The 13,552-nt window shown below is 45.8% G+C and overlaps 1 protein-coding gene and 1 long non-coding RNA gene across 3 annotated transcripts in view; one reads left to right on the forward strand and one right to left on the reverse strand.

Moving 5' to 3' along the window:
- Positions 1–4,440: 4,440 nt before the first annotated feature.
- LOC112546239 (uncharacterized) lies at positions 4,441–10,994 on the reverse strand. Its single transcript, XR_003089881.3, has 2 exons — positions 9,470–10,994; positions 4,441–4,539 (listed from the first exon to the last, which is right to left on the reverse strand). It is a non-coding gene; the product is annotated as an uncharacterized LOC112546239 (long non-coding RNA).
- Positions 10,995–11,065: 71 nt separating this feature from the next.
- Positions 11,066–13,552, forward strand: part of SH3RF1 (SH3 domain containing ring finger 1) — a 132,344-nt gene continuing 129,857 nt past the window's right edge. For both annotated transcript variants that reach the window (XM_075931132.2, XM_075931134.2), the window contains exon 1: positions 11,066–11,210. The gene's annotated coding sequence lies outside the window, so the exon portion shown is untranslated. The remainder of the gene's footprint in view (positions 11,211–13,552) is intronic.

The following is a 13,552-nucleotide window of genomic DNA, read 5'->3' on the forward strand; positions in this document are numbered from 1 at the left end:
ATGAAAGCTTGAGGTGTTCAGCACCTTTGAATATTAGGCTACTAAACTGGTTGCCTCTCCTCCCCATTTATAAAATGAGGAAAATGCTCAGTGTTTTGTTGGAAAGTTCTGCATACTGTCACTGTAAAGTACTCTCAGCTTTGAACAGAAAACATTGCAGAAGTACAAACTATTCCTTTTTATAATAAGAATGTGGGATTTCAAGTATACTAGGAAAATGTTTGATTCTCAGCTTTTGTTGGAGAACAGATTTTCTAATGAACACGTGTTCTGTGACTCCAAACTTTACTACTACTAATTGATCATAGAATTAGCCATCCAGGGGGAAAAAGGAACATTAAATGAAACAGCAGGGAGGCCAGCTCTCCAATCCCTTATTGTGTCACTTTCACGTTTCTCTTGCTCTCCCCTTTCTAATGCAAGCTAGGAAACATTGATTGGCTCAGTAGTATCAGCTGAAGAAAAACATTAAAAGCAGAAAGCAGGGAGACCAGAGTTACAATCCCTCTCTTTCCCTTCCGCAGGAACATATCGGTGGCCTCTTAAGATATGCATTTCATGGGACATGTTGTGCTTTTAAATATTACTAAATTGCAGTGAGCATTTGCCAAATGAATACAGAAAACTACATTAAAATAGTATTGTTTCTTTAATGTTTAACAGTCATGGGAAGGCTGAGTTAAGATGCCCACAGCACCTGTAACATGGTAAACCCCTTGGCTACGTCTACACTGGCCCCTTTTTCGAAAGGGGCATGCTAATTTTAAACTTCAGAATAGGGAAATCCGCGGGGGATTTAAATATCCCCGGCGGGATTTAAATAAAGATGTCCGCCGCTTTTTTCCGGCTTGGGGAAAAGCCGGAAAAAAGTGTCTAGACTGGCCCGATCCTCCGGAATAAAGCCCTATTCCGGAGGATCTCTTATTCCTACTTCGAAGTAGGAATAAGAGATCCTCCGGAATAGGGCTTTATTCCGGAGGATCGGGCCAATCTAGACGCTTTTTTCCGGCTTTTCCTACTTTGAAGTAGGAATAAGAGATCCTCCGGAATAGGGCTTTATTCCGGAGGATCGGGCCAGTCTAGACGCTTTTTTCCGGCTTTTCCCCAAGCCGGAAAAAAGCGGCGGACATGTTTATTTAAATCCGCGGGGGATATTTAAATCCCCCGCGGATTTCCCTATTCCGAAGTTTAAAATTAGCATGCCCCTTTCGAAAAAGGGGCCAGTGTAGACGTAGCCCTTCTGTTCATTGCAGCAGCACAGATAGATCTGTATCAAAGGATTTCTAATGCATGTCTTCAGAACACTTCATAGCCCAAAGAAAACATGTTTGAAATGAAAAATTGAAGTACCAAAAGGAAATTATGAACTGTCCCTTTATTACCGTTGCAGAAGACCTGTTTTGGCTACATTGATTTTGTTCAATATTATGTAACTCTATTTATGGTCACAACAAGGGACTGCCTGTTCAAAGCTCTTGTGAAAATAAGGAATTAAGTTATGAAAAAGAAATTAGTCTGGAAGTTTGCTATCCTTTTGTTATCTTATTGCTGGGATGGCTCACTACTGAGTGAGCTTTTAGATTAATGCAGTGTTCTAGTTTTATTTGCTAGTACCTGCCACAGTTTCTAGTTGTATTTTGCTACTGGTTTGGAGCAGCATCCAGTATTGTGGGATTTCTTATTACTTTTTTTTACATTTTGTTTAATTTACATACTATTTGCATGCTCTGAAGACCCTTATCTAATTTAATTATAACAGTAACTATCTTAATAGATTCCCCTGGCTGATCCAACAAGTATATTAAATATGTCTAATAAAATAGATCCCTCTCCACAGGAGGCATAATGATGTGAGCTTACCTGTGGTTTTTCCCTGATTGAAGAATTCCTTGGAAATCTTGGCACTGAATTTCCTAGCTTCTTTGTGCTTATGTCGGTCATTATTTCCTTAATAAATTTGATTTTTTTAAAATTACTAAAAATGAGAAGCAATTAAATTGTGGCAATTAGCAGAACAAAAAAGGAATTAATGGCAGTTGGGGACAAATATTTATATATACTTTTTTTTTTTTAAAAAAGGAGAGTTAGCCCAATGTACCAGTCATCACCCTGTCTACTTGTATTGTGTAACCTTTTCCCATATCCTCTCTGCCTTCATGGGTTTTTTAAAGGTTTTGAGAACATAGACTGTGTTTCCCTATAAATCCAAATAGTTTACTTTTGAGTTACGCAATGTACTATTCTGAGTAAGGGGAGGGCTTACTCACAGGAGTAATTGCAGTTCTTGAAGATATTTATTGTTCCTATCGGTGATCTGCCTGCGGTATGCATGCATCTTTGATCAGAGGTTTTTCATAGCAGAGCTCCCTTAGGAAAATGCATGTACCCTAAGTATCCTTGGGCTCTATAATGAGCGTATATAGGGTGACAATGGATACGGTTCCTTATCGATGCTACAGTGTGATGTATATGAGATTCCAAAGGAGCATGACTGCCATAGGGCATCTCAAACTCCAGTTACTGAACAACGTAAATAACCTCTTCTTTTCTGAGTCATTTTCCTATGGGTGCTCCACTTGTGATGACTTGTGAGCAGTATACTCTGAAGGAGACGGATTTAGAATAGTTTGCAGAGGTGAAGGTAGTGCCAAGCTTGTAGAGGCATGCACTAAGGCAGGGTTGGGCAATTAAAAAAACCAGCAGCCCACCAGGGTTAGTCCCAGGCAGGCCGTCACAACTGTATTTACCTTTGTCTCCACAGGTATCGGGCATCACAGTTCTCGTTGGCCACAGATCACCATTCACAGTCAATGGGACAGGCGAGAAGCAGTTCAGACAGGGCATTCACAGCCAGTGAGAGCTGTGATGATCTCATGCATGCAGAGGCGCAGGTAAATATAGAGGTGGGGTCTGCCAGGAACTAACCCTGTGGACCAGATTTGGCCCCATGGGCCAGAATTTGCTCACCCTTGCACAAAAGCTCAGTGCCTCAAGAATGTGTGATTGGAAGCACTTGTGACAACTTTGAAGATTTTAAAGGCAACAGATACAGACTGAGCTCTGGGCTATGATGCTAGAGGGAATGACCGTTTAGCAGCTGCATAGCAGCTAAGATATGAATGGCTGCATCCTGCCTAGTCTGAAGTTTAGGGTGGAAAACGATCAAACACATTGTCTGATTGATAAGGAAGTCAAAGACAACTCCAAGTAAGAATCACAGATGTGATTCAGGGGATGCCTTATCCTTGAAGACTACCATGGGAAGAGTGGCCATCTGTTAAAGTCTCTAATTCACTAACTCTTTAAGTAAGCAGAAGTAATTGCTACTAAAAAGTAGTTTTTAATAAAGGTTTTTGAAGGGTACATGTATCTAGTGCTCAAAGAGAGGTTTCATCAGAAAATTATGAACTAAGTTCAAGTCCCAAGTTCTGGTGGATCCTCTGACATTCAGAAAGCGGTTCAATGACCATTTGATGTATCTGGAAGCTATAGGGTGAGCATATACCAAGACGTTTTTTATAGGAGAATGAAATGTTGTGAAGGCTACTGATGGGACTTCGTCAAAGAGAGACCTTCTTGCTTCAGAGTGAAAAGATATTTCAGAACAGTAGTTTTCAACCAGGGGCATGTATACCTCTAGGAATATGCAGAAGTCTTCCAGGAGGTACATCAACTCACCTAGATATTTGCCTAGTTTTACAACAGACTACAAAAAAGCACTACTAAAGTTGGTACAAACTAAAATATCACACTGGCAATGACTTGCTTATACTGCTCTGTAATCATTGAAATGTAAGAACAATATTTATATTCGAAATTTCAGTGGTTACATGTTTACCTAAAAATTAAAAAAAAAAAGCTTTTTAACATCCCTACTTGGAGGCAGTGTAAAAGTAGGCATGTGATGAAGGTAGAAGATGTCACATGCATGAACAGCTGCAAGCAGTATTTGGCAGTAATTGTGGGCTCATTTGGATCTGTGATTAACTACGTTAGAATGAAATCTTTCCTTTCCTAGATAGGCTCTGGATATTGTGGCATAGAATGGTCCCGATAAACCCTACCCATTGCAGAGATAAGAGGGAGGACTTTGCAGTATTGAGCTCAAGGCTGAGCATTCCAAAGAGAGACATAACCTTCTTTACTGCTGTTTGAATTTGGATGTAGGAATGCCAGTTGTTGAGATATGAGAAAATGATTATTCCCCAGTGGTAAAGTTGTATGGCAACCAGTGTTCCTTCTAAGCTGTGCAATAGCGCAGCTTCACAGGTGATCAGTCAGAGGCACAGGGCTCCATGCATCCTTGACTGACTGGGCAGGGCTGATTAATCACCTGTGAAGCTGTGCTGCCTAGCAGCTTAGAGTGAACATTGTTGGCAACTACAAGGACAACTTTTTAAAATATTTCAGGGGTGGTAAACAAGGAAGATTTAATACTCACAGTAGTCCTGACCTATGACAAAGCATAGGGATCTCGACAGGGATGTAGAATGACCTGTAAGTATGGTTCTTGAAGGTCACAGGTCTCAAATCCGTTTCCTAGATTCAGGAATAGAGTAGTAGCTGTGAATGTTAACATCTTATATGTTTGCATTATGATAAAGGTAGCACTCTGAGATCAAGAATTGGCCTTCACCCACTCTTCTGTTTGGCAATCAGAAGGTACTTGGAGTAGGGATGTAAGTGAGTAGTCAATCAAAAAGACTCAACTAGTCGCTCCCCCCACTGCCTTCGTATCATAGGAGCCGGTACTGGGGGGAGCTAGCTTAAAAGCCGAGTGTTCCATCTAAGCTGTGTGGCAGCAAAGCTTCACAGGTGATTTAGAGTAGGATTAGAGGGAACACTGGTATGGAGAGGCTGATCTGAAGCAACCTCTGCCTGTGGCGCCCCAAGTGGGCCATGAGCAGAGGCTGCTCCGGCAATAGCCGCTGTTCGCAGCCAGCCTGGGCTGCCCCAAATGGGCTGCTGGACCAGATGTGAGCAGGTCTGGGACCACTGTGGTTCTGCAGAGCTATGCAACTCTTAATACATTTAAAAGGCAGAGCTGCAGTAGTCCTGGAGCAGTTGCAAGCCAGGACTGCTCAGTCCCAGCTTATGCCAGCTCCAAGAGACACCCACGCTGTAGCTCTGCAGAACGCCTCCCCTTATTGACTAATTGTGTAGTGTGTCAACTACACAATTAGCTAAATACCTGCTCCTTAACATCCTTAACTTGGAACAAAATATGCTTCCTCTGCACTGACACATTGACTTAAATGGACTATGTGGGTCATATGTGTTAATATAATATCAACAGATTAAATAGTGTTAAATAAGATTTGGAATACAGAGACCTCAGCCTGCTTTGTACCATGGAAAAAACTCCATTAAATATATTTTTATCCTCTTATTAAATACAAATTAAAGGAAGAAAAAAATATTTGAAATATAAAATATCACTTAAGATTTCAATTTTAACAACATCCCTTGTTCCATTTCCTTTGTTGGAGAAAGCTCTTTATAAGGAACCTTCCTGTCCCCTTGTTTGACAGTCTCTTGTACTGTATCAAAGACGATAAAAACTCCCCTTTTAGGAGAAAAAGAAATGCGTTCTGATAGGCTGGAGCTGCTGCTGTTAAAATCTGATAGTCTTTCTGTTATGCTTATAAGAAGCACGCGATCTTTTTAGGGGAAAAGGCAAGACACCATGTTGATGAAGAATACAATATCAGAGCAGCTTGCATATGCTTCCTAAAGAGAGAGAGAGACACACAAAGGCTACATCTACACTGGCGCGTTCTCATGTAAAAACTCTTTTGCAGAAGAGGTCTTCTGCAAAAAACTCTTCCAGAAGAGAGCGTCTACACTGGCATGTGCTTTTACGCAAGATATGTGCTTTTGCACAAGAGCATCCATACCAGTGTAGACGTTCTCTTGCATAAGAAAGCTCTGATGGCCATTTTAACCATAGGGCTTTCTTGCGCAAGAAATTCATGTTGCCTGTCTACACTGGCCTTTTCTGGAAGAGCTCTTGTGCAAGAGGGCTTATTCCTGAGTGGGAGCGTCAGAGTTCTTGTGCAAGAAGCCCTGATTTTATACATTAGAACATCAGTTTACTTGCACAAGAACACGCGGCCAGTGTAGACAGGCAGCAAGTTTTTGCACAAGAGCGTCTGCTTTTGTGCGAGATCGCGCCACTGTAGACACAGCCAGGGTGCATAGTTACCAGTCTATTGTGGCTCAAGTCTGTCTTGCCGGCCAGGCAAGGCTGACCAAGTTAGGAGTCGGGGTGTTTTGATGATAATTTGAGGCTCCTCTGAGGCTTGGCTGGCAGGATTAAACCCAAAGTCTAATGGCAAGAGTGCTCTACTTTATATACAGGCAGTCCCCGACTTACGCGGATCCGACTTATGTCGGATCCGCAGATACGAACGGAGCTGCCCCAGAGTACACGGACTGTGGGACCTCGCGGTCCTGCCGCCCGTGTACTCTGGGGCTTTCTCTGCATTTCCCTGGTCTGCAGACCAGGAAGAGGCAGAGCAAAGCCGCGGAGGGGCTCGGGCAGCCCAGGGGCGCCTGGGCTGCCCGAGACCCCCCCCCCCACCCCCTCCCCGCGGCTTTGCAAAGCCGAGGGGTGGGCGCGGGCAGCGGGGCGCCCCAGGCGCACCTGGGCTGCTCTGCTGCCAGCTTCCCGTGGCTTTGCAAAGCCGGGGGGGGGGGCGGGCAGCGGGACACCCCAGGCGCGCCTGGGCGGCTCTGCTGCCGGCTTCCCCGAGGCTTTGCAAAGCCGCAGGGGAAGCCGGCAGCGGGACAGCCCAGACGCCCCGCGGCTGTCCTGCTGCCGGCGTCCTCAGAGGCTTTGCTCCCTGTCTCCCTGGTCTGCTGGTCTCCAGCAGACCAGGGAGACTGGGAGCAAAGCCGCGGAGGACCCAGGCGGTGGGACCGTGGTGCGTCTCGGTCCGCCGCCCATGTCTTCCTGCTCTGCTGGGGTGGAGGGGTGCGCAGCTAGTACGCCCCCCCCCCCCAGCAGACTAGGCTTTTCTCCGGACACCTGTGGCAGAGCAGCTGGGGTGCTGCCGGTTGGTCCCGCAGCGCCGCTCTGGGCGCTACTGATCCAACCCAGGAGCACCCCAGCTGCTCTGGTCCTGATTCAGCCACTGCTGGTCAGTTTCAGCAGCGGCTGAATCAGGACACCTGGGGCGGGGCAGAGCAGATGGGGTGCTGCTGGGTTGGTCCAGTAGCGCCGCTCCTCGGCACTACTGGACCAACCCAGCAGCACCCCAGCTGCTCTGCCCCAGGAGTCCTGATTTAGCCGCTGCTGAAACTGACCAGCGCTGACTACAGGAAGCCCGAGGCAGAGTTGCTCTGCCCCAGGCTTCCTGGAATCAGCTGCTGATCAGTTTCAGCAGCAGCTGACTTGGGGACGCTTGGGGTTCTTAAGTTGATTCTGTATGTAAGTCAGAACTGGCGGTCAGTTTCAGCAGCGGCTGAATCTGGACGCCAGTTCCGATTTACATACAGATTCAACTTAAGAACAAACCTACAGTCCCTATCTTATACGTAACCCGGGGAGTGTGTGTGTGTGTGTGTGTGTGTGTTCTCATTCCCATTGGAGTGTGTGTGTGTTCGTTCCCATTGGAGTCTATGGATTTTGCAGTGGCATGATGCAATTCTTGATATGTTTAATCTTGGTATTTCCCCACAATTATCCTTTAATGTCTGTGGTCAGGCTTCATTATCTCTTGTTGGTCTTTGCACCTTCAGGAGTGTCTGCCTGTCTCCAGGGTCCTGCTCTTCTGCTAACTTCCTCAGCCTTCATCTACCCTCAGGTACCATGTATGATCTCTTATCTTCAAGTGTCTCAAGTCTTTTTGACTATCTGAACCTTCCTGATGATTTTCACACACATTCTTCACTCAACAATTTACAGAAGAGCATTCCAGACATAGGATTACTAGAAAACACAACTTAGTTTGCTACATACCCTGTCTAATCATGAGAAGCAGGGTGAAATACACAAATTACACCAAAATATAGGGCTATCCTTACCCACCATATTTAGGATATGGATAATGTAAACTGTTAAACAGTAATTCTTGGTTAATTGGTTAATCTTCATGCAATCCTCCCTCCTCTCCACCACCTGAATGGGGTGCGCAGGCCTGCTTAAAAGTGGGTTCCCCACAAGCACTGGTTCCTGCCTTCCACCTCCCACTGCTGCCTCTGATACAGAGGCAGTAATGGGGAGCTGCCTTCCCCGCCCTGTGTAAATATATAACTGCTGAAATTTTCAGTAGTTATACATTTACCTCAAACACATTTTAACATCCCTAACTTGTACACAGAATACATAGCTGTCTAAGACACTCACAAATTTTGGACACCACTGGGTCTTAATGTCCATCCACTTGCCTCTTCCTAGCCCTCTTCTTTGGCTGCTGCAGGCTAGTGAATCTAAGGGATTGTCTTCACTCCACAGAAGATCACTGCTGCTATGATCAATCTTCTGAAGTTTGATTTAGCAAGTCTAGTTAAGACTCATTAAATCCAATTCAGAGGGCATCCCCTTTGGCATCTGGTACTCCTTACTCTTGTGAGGAGTAAGGGAAGCCAACAGGAGTACTGGCTCCCATTGGCTTCCTGCTGAGGGGATGCCACCAAGCTCAGCTTAAGGTAAAATGACTCCTGCTATGTATTCTGCATAACTGGAGTTGGTTATCTTACGGCAAGCTGCCAGGTCTAGTGTTGATCTGGCCTCACTCTGTGGAGAGAAGCTAATTAACTTTAAAGGCCTGCCAGACCTATTAGCAGAACATGGAACCTGAGAGAGAGCCATTCAAGTGGTAATAAAGCTATTTAATAGGTATTTGGAACCCCCAGCTATATACTATCAGTTTCAGAATTTACTGTGTTAATTTACAGGGCCTCAGTTTAAAATTTGCTTTAAAATACTTCCTTAGTGTGTTTCTAAAGGTTATAAAATCACACTTTTAAAAAATTATGTCCCCCCAGGCTCCAAGCATGCATAGGGGCACCAGTTTAATAGTACTGTGCTGGGCCCCATAAATCCTAAGGACAGCCCTGTCAAGATTCTTGATGTTTCGTCACTGATTTCTGTTCCAAATGTAAAATTGACCTGCCATACTCAAATCTGCTACTACTCAAAGTATCAATATTACAAACTTACAATGTTCCCTTGCAATTGTAATACATCTCACATTCACATGCACAAGTGCTCCCCAAGGAACAGAACTGTTACACAATAAGCACCCTCTTCATTTATCAGAGTAGAAAGGACACAAAAAAAAGAAGAATGATTAACTACTTGGGACAGAAGATGGGGCTTAAATCATGCATAAATACAATTAGTCAAATGTCATCTATACTTGGTTGTCAACCTGGAATACTTGTACTGGTACCAGCAGGCCTGAATGGTGAAATTTGTCCAATAGAGGGCAGTGGTATACACATTAGCCAGTTCATTACCTACATTTGTTTTTGAAAGTTCTCTTGTGTAACTCCCTGTTTGTGAATTGTTATCTTCATGTTGCAGCTCTTCTGTGTGAGGCTCTTTATAGCTTTAACTAAGATGTGAACGTGTATTAAAATTTTAGATACTTTACTTAGAACGTGACTGGAGCATACAAAAACCAAGTTTTAATTGTCCTTCATTTCTATGAATTTTCACCTCACTAGCACGTCTTTCTGAACATGAATGTCCTTACTTCAGTAACATAGAATACTGTTAACAAAACTTCAGCTTAGCTGTGTTGCCTACAAATTATGAAATGCTAAGAAACCTCAGTATGGCAGTACTATTCAACACTGTATTTTGAAGACAATCTTTTGAGAGTTACAGATGATAAGAACTATGCTTCTAGCAGATATAGTAGAAATCCTTGTTTAATCTTTTGGTAATCCTGTTCCTTTTAAATGATGGTGGTGGGACAAGAGAAGAAATAATGGCCAGGACAGAGAGCTCCTCAATCTGTTGTGGTTTTTCTGCTATAATTTTTTTTTTAACAGTGGTGCTTAGTTAGGGTCTAGGCTCCGCTGTTGTATTTAATTCTGTTTCTGAGGTCTGATGTTATGCCAGATTCCAACTTTGTTTCTTCCTAATATTTAATTCGTTAGAAATATTTTACACTAGGTAAGCTTGTGCTCAGAACAGCATTTAGAAGTGTAGACATTTTTTACATTCACACGTGTAACTGCTTTGATACTTATGTCTTTGATGCAGAGGGATAATCTGGATAATAAAGAGCATCTTGTTTCAGACACTGATGCAGTAACTCTTTCCTGTTGTTAAAATGCTTCCTTCGCCTCTTCCTAGTTGCCCAGCTGACATTCACTCCTACCAGCAGTTCAGGCTCAGTCCCAGGGCGCCGCGTTCCCCGTGTACTAACTTTACCAGAGGTAAAAAGTCTGAAAGCAACAGCGCCCCTTTTTTGCTTCGGGTAGGTAGCATGGCCCTCGTGTAGCACTAGCAGCCTCCTACCTACGGCCAGTTTCGCGAGTAGGGTTTTGTCCCGTGAGACCGCTTTGCTATTGTCATTTTCAGAGCGAAAGTCAGGTTTCGTACCACCCCCCAGTCTTGTCTCTGTGTGTTTTGCGCTCCTCTCCCCTGCCCTCAGGCAGCTTCCCCTCTGCGTGAGCGGCGACAAGCTTTTCTCCTCACTCGCAGCCGCAGGGGCGGGCTACCTCCCGCTCGGTCCCTGGGGTCCAAACTGCCTCCTTTCAGTCACGCAACGGCTCCGCGGCTTTCCCGAGCCTCTTCCGCCTTCCCCGGCCCGGGCGCGCAGCCGGACGCCCGGCTGGAGGCTGCCGGAGCTGTGCGCCGGGCGCGGCGGGAGTTTACCTGCGGGCCCGGGGTGCGCGGCGCTCGTTGCCCTGCGGCACCTGGCGTGGCGGGAGCGCGGCTGCGCCGCAGGCCGGGGTGAGGGGCCGGGGGCTTTGGGGCCGGGAGCCTCCGCCCCCCGCGCTTGGGGTGCCAGGCGGAGTCGGCGCGGCCAGCTCGCCGGGCGGGGCGGGCTCCTCCTCCGGGGCCGCCCCCTCCCGCCCGCAGCCCGGCTCCCTCCGCGGGGCGTTGCGGTGCCGCCCCCCGCGTCAGCCCCGCTCGGGGAGGGGTGAGGAGCCTCCTCGGTGCCGCGTCGGGAGACACAAGCGGGCAGAGCGCGGCGGCTCCTCCCGGGAACAAAGAGGGGAGGGAGCGCGGCGGCGGCGGCCTGACGGTGAGTGGCGGCGCCTCTGCCCCGCTGGCGGCGGCGGCAGGGTCCGGGTCGGAGGGGTCCGATACGGGGCTCCCCGCCGGGCCCCTAGGAGGGAGGGGAGAGGGCCCTGCGGAGCCCCCCGGTGGTGCGCCCGCCTTTCCCTAGGGGACAGCGGCCACAGCCACCCTCACCCCCGGCCAGATGGGGTGCGGTGCTGCCCCCCCTCGGGCCCCGTCACCCTTTATATAGGGGTGGTGCCACCCCCCCCGGTTCGTGTCATGTCCCTTCCCAGGCTCCGGTGGGTTACCGCCCTCCCCCCGCCATGTCTCACCCTCCGCAGATGGGGGTGTGGTGCTGCTTCCCAGGGACTGTTATCTCCTTCCAGTAGAGATGCGTTTTTTTCTCATTCCCAAAGGGATAAGATGCCTGCCCCCGAGATTGTTTTATAATATCCCAGACAGGGATCTGGTGTCACTTGTGCACCCTCCTATACTATGTCTCCTTCCAAAAGAAGGTTGTTGGTCTTCTCTGGATAGGGTACATCACCACACTGCTGCACCCTCCGAGACAGCCCCCCCCATCCAAAGGCAGGGATAGATTGTTCTCCCCCAAGTGTGTAATTCATCCCCAGAAGGATTGTCGCTTCCCAAGAATGTTCCCCTTTCACATGTTGCCACCTCTCCTCTCCATTGTATGTCCTTCCCCATACATAGAACTGGTACACATGAACGAATATGACCAAATATATAATGCTTGTGCTGTAATAGGGGTGTAAAATTCCGTTTAATTGGCTAATCAAATAGTCAATGAAATTTGCATTGACTATTCAATTAGTCAATAAAGGCGCTTCCACCTTTGTAGCACATTTCAAAGACGAAAGCGCAGGGGGGAGCATGAGTCAAGCAGTTCCCCACTGGTCCTGTGCTCCCCACAGAATTTCAAAGCGGCAGTGCTGCATGGAGCCCTGGGTCAGCTGGGGACTTGGAGTCTTTAGCTGACTCTGGGCTCCCTGCGACATTGCTGCTTGGAAACACCGCATGTGGCCTGGGGCCACTTGGAGACTTCCAGCTAGCCCTGGACTGCACACTGCATTTCAACAGACCCCGGGCTCCATGTGATGCTGCCGCTTTGAGGCGCCCTCTCCACTTCTCTCCTTCCCCTCTTGCCTTGCTGCCTTTTTCTGATACAGGCAGCAAGAGGTTGGGGGAAGCAACTAGTCAACTAGTGTGTCAGCTATCCAATAAGCATTTGCTTGTCGGTTAGTCGATTATTTGTTATTTGTTTATAATGTGTAATAAAATATATTTTATCTCTGGAAATATGTAAGTAACTTAAATTTTACAATGAAATCCAGAGAATATGATTATTAATGTTATTAATGTGAAGATGCATGTAATAAATCCTATACAGGTTTTATATAAAAAGTGAGTGTTCTCCAGGCCTAAAATGAATTTTGAACATATTTTTAATGCTCTGTTTCTGAGACAGAATATGTGTGTCTGTTTTTGTGTCTTTGTTTTTCTTTCTCCCTCAATCCTCACAGTGAACTCTAGGAAAGCCTCCATGTACGTAATGAAAACCTGTATTATGTGTCTTGTAGTATTACACCAAACAGCTGTGTTACATAGCATCAGGTACTGGAAGCTTTCTGTGACCAGCTAGCCATTCAAATCATCTGCAAGAGTTTGAGGAAGGGGGAAAGAAAATGTAAATCTTTGTGTATACATGTTACATGTGTATGTAGTGGTAAAGGATGGTGAGCTAAATAAGTGATTTTTCTTGTTTAGTATTCTTGTTGTGACTTTCTGGCAGCTTACTGGTGGCATGCTGGCTTTACTCCTGTTGTTGCATGCATTGCATTTACGTTCTACTATCAGTATTTCAGTACTCGATCCACGATGAAATGATTTTAGTAATAGCTACTCTTTGATGGTGGACCCTTTAGTCCTGTAGAACTACTTGCAGATTCAGGGTCTTATTTTTTATTATCTTTGCTTTATTTCAGTTATGGAAAGGGCAGACCGCTGTAGTATTAAACAAGTTGTAAAAATGTAAATTTATCTATTAGGTGTGGTTTCTCCACACCTTTATTAATCTGTCCTATAAGGACAAATTTAATAAACTCTGAAATGGTTTTAAGAAAACTGAAGGTAGCAGTTAAAAAGAGAGACAACTGAAGTTTAAAAACCTTGGTTGTTACTGTTGATCATCATGTTTGAGCTAAGTAGTTCACTAATGCAGGTAAGATTGTCTTTATAACCAGAGATTATTCTCTGTTATTGCCTTGTGTAAATCATTCATATTAACAGAAAACCTTTAGCTGAATATTTTAAATTATTATTAAACATATATTCACAAACTAA

Source organism: Pelodiscus sinensis, chromosome 4 (assembly GCF_052426305.1).
Source record: "Pelodiscus sinensis isolate ZL-2025 chromosome 4, ASM5242630v1, whole genome shotgun sequence".
Classification (NCBI taxonomy): Eukaryota; Metazoa; Chordata; order Testudines; family Trionychidae; genus Pelodiscus; species Pelodiscus sinensis.